The sequence below is a fragment of the Protomyctophum parallelum genome (assembly GCF_964188405.1).
Source record: "Protomyctophum parallelum genome assembly, chromosome: 13".
NCBI lineage: Eukaryota > Metazoa > Chordata > Actinopteri > Myctophiformes > Myctophidae > Protomyctophum > Protomyctophum parallelum.
In genome coordinates, this window is record NC_139708.1 from 20,013,381 (window position 1) to 20,016,398 (window position 3,018).

Here is a 3,018-nt window from a genome sequence, read left to right on the forward strand (position 1 = left end):
TATTTTTCAGTTTGTGGTACTATACAGCCGATCTACAGTACAAGCTTTGCCCCGTTGTGAGCTTATAGGTCTGTAATCTTCACTGTTTAAACTATTTGAAAGGAGGAAAAAATCTATATTTAATGCTGCCCATAATCAATTAATTGTGTAATCGACCAAACCATTTATTTAGGAGCACAGGAGATGGTGGTATAAATGAGCATTAAATTAACCAACCACATACGGTAGCAATAGAACAGATTTAATTATACGATATCAAAAAATCACATTGCAATACATACAGAACAGTGTGAGAACAGACTGTATGTTAGTCCTGACAAAAGCAGAAATATGGTACAGTGTATATGTACAGTACACATAATATTTCTTTGTTTAAAAAAAAACAACAGTGCTTACTTTGGTGTCATTGCCTTTCAAGGCTAAAAATAATAAAAATCATATCATTGTGACATCGATACACTTTGTTAATCGTAGTTTATTTGCTCCAAAGAGCAGATGATTTACATCCAGACATTTGATGGTAAATTAAAGGACCACCTCACCACTTTTCAACTTATCTTCATATGGTGCTATTTTATCATGAGCATTAGTGAGAGGACCAATTATATGAAGATAGGTTTAAAAGTGCTGAAGTGGCCCTTTAAGCTACAAGCTTATTGGCTCTTCACACAACAGTGAGGATTGTCGTCGTCGTCGTCTGGAAAGCAGCGGTGGAAAGTAACATTTACTTACAGTATACAATTTTTTGGTATTTGTACTCTACTTGAGTATTTCCAATTTCCAATACTTCTACTCCACTACGTCTCGGATCCAAATGTACTTTTATTCCACTACATTTATTTGGAAACTTTAGTTACTAAGTTACTTTGATTATTATTACAAAACATACATCACTTCAGCCCTGTGTACATTTCGGCCATTTGAAAATAGCCGATCTACATCTACCGATTGTGAGCTTGTAGATGTGCTATTTTCAAAAGGTTTTGAAACATTTTAAATGGGGACATTCTGCACAATGAGTACATTTATATTTGGTACTTTAAGTACATTTTGATACCAATTATTTTGTTCTTTTACCCAAGTAAATTTTGACCTCCTGACTTTCACTTGTAAGGCCTCACTCACACCTTCGCAACAGACTGATGTATGCTTGTTGTATACAAAGGGTGTGATACATCTTGCCCCAATGCATTTCCAATGGGAGTCACATGGTTTGACACAACATTTGTGTTGTATGAGGGGGAGGGGGGCAGTCAAAACACAGCCGAAAGCCGTACAACACAAATGTTGTGTCAAACCATGTGACTTCCATTGGAAATGCATTGGGACGGCCATGACACTTACATCTTGCTTACATCTAGCATGCATCAACGTTGTATGCTAGATCGAAAGGTGAGAGTGAGCCCTAACAGAGCATTTCTAGATTGCAGTATTGATACTTTTACTTATTAAGTAAAAAACTAAATGTGTGAGTATACTTTTTCCACCACTGGAGAGAAGGCGCTGCCAAATGACTCTTCAGTCAGTTCCCAGAACAGACAATAGCAGGAAAGACGTGCCATATTCAGGGCGTACCGTCTGTGACCCCTGACCCCCAACCTTCCACAGTCAGTGACTCGCATACCGAGGCCAAAATATGCTTATTAGACTCTTCCTCCTCCTGTCTGTCCATTATTTCAACACTCACTCATACACTACAGTATGTTGTTGGTCCAAGGAGGAGGACCGTTGTCATAAATTAAAGTGTATTATCTTCATCAAAATATTCCATTTAGGAAAACACCCTGGAAAACATCAAAGCAGCCAGTGTTCTGCTCTGTGGTGACACAATCAGATTAGTTCAGAGGGGTTTCCGAACAGTAAATAGAGGTTATTTAGCCCCAAACTTTTCAAAACGTTTCAAAATTCTTCACATTTCCTATGTAAGCTCAAGGCTTGCTATTTTTTGAAAATTGATTTTCAAAAGTCTTCGCCTAAGCCCAAAATAGGGACGATAGGGTAAGGATAAGTGGTTACGTACGTTGTTCTGTGAACAAACTAGTTTCATGTTTTATTAATCAACACAATGCGAGGTACATTAATGTACTTTTCTTTCACCTTTGCCAGCTTTAAGAGCTGTTGTCATTAAGCCCTGCATACGGACATGCAGGACAAGTCAGTCCAGTTGAGAAGAAGCATCTCATGCTTTCAGATTTCACTACATTATAGAAGGTGTTACAATTGTAATAACACTTGCGACCAACATGGTCACGGGTCTGGCTCAGTTATAAAGGTCCTAAGATATTTATTGTATAGCCTACTTTAGTTTTCACCATCATCAAACGATGTGGGGCACTGTCTGGAGTCACATGGACACACACACACACGCCCTCACACACGCACGCCCACACACAGACATAATAATCTCTCATTTAAATATGCGGAATCCAATCAACTTGATGCCAGGATTATTAGACTATGGGGGACTATGAAGTGCAGGTTAGGGAGACCCCCAGTCCTCCACAGGGTTGTTGGTGAATTGAATCAAAGCCCATGTATGCTGGACGGAGGCAACGTCCTCCCCGGGTCTCAGCAGACCGCCCATCTCAAGTAGGAAAATGTGACATCAGCCACAACTCATCATCCACCACGATGGTTCTTCTCAGCGTCCGGTCTGGGGACCACGGGGCGGACCAAATTACGCGTTCTATAAATCTGAGAGTGTAAAAATGTCAACATCTTGTACACTCGAGCGTTTAAGAGTTAATTAGGCACTGAGGACATTGTACATTGGGGTTCCAGTATACTGCCTTAAAGCCAAAGTGCCGTAACTACATTTTTGGACAGACAAAAGGATTTGTGTATCCCAAAGGTCAAATTAGCCTTCGTGATTTTGGGGATAACAGTTACCTCAAGAACATAGTTACAATTAGTGTAATATGATTTATTTGCCGATATCTCATTTGGCTGACTAGTTGAAACACTTTTAAACCCAAAATATCAGCCAATGTTTTTCCCTTAGTTACTGTATACTGTAGC

At 39.4% G+C, this 3,018-nt stretch overlaps 1 protein-coding gene across 2 annotated transcripts in view; it reads right to left on the bottom strand.

Annotated features, from left to right (window-relative positions):
* Positions 1-231: 231 nt before the first annotated feature.
* ramp2 (receptor (G protein-coupled) activity modifying protein 2) overlaps positions 232-3,018 on the bottom strand; it is a 15,196-nt gene continuing 12,409 nt past the window's right edge. For both annotated transcript variants that reach the window (XM_083779670.1, XM_083779671.1), the window contains one exon: positions 232-3,018. This exon is cut by the window's right edge and continues 457 nt beyond it. The gene's annotated coding sequence lies outside the window, so the exon portion shown is untranslated.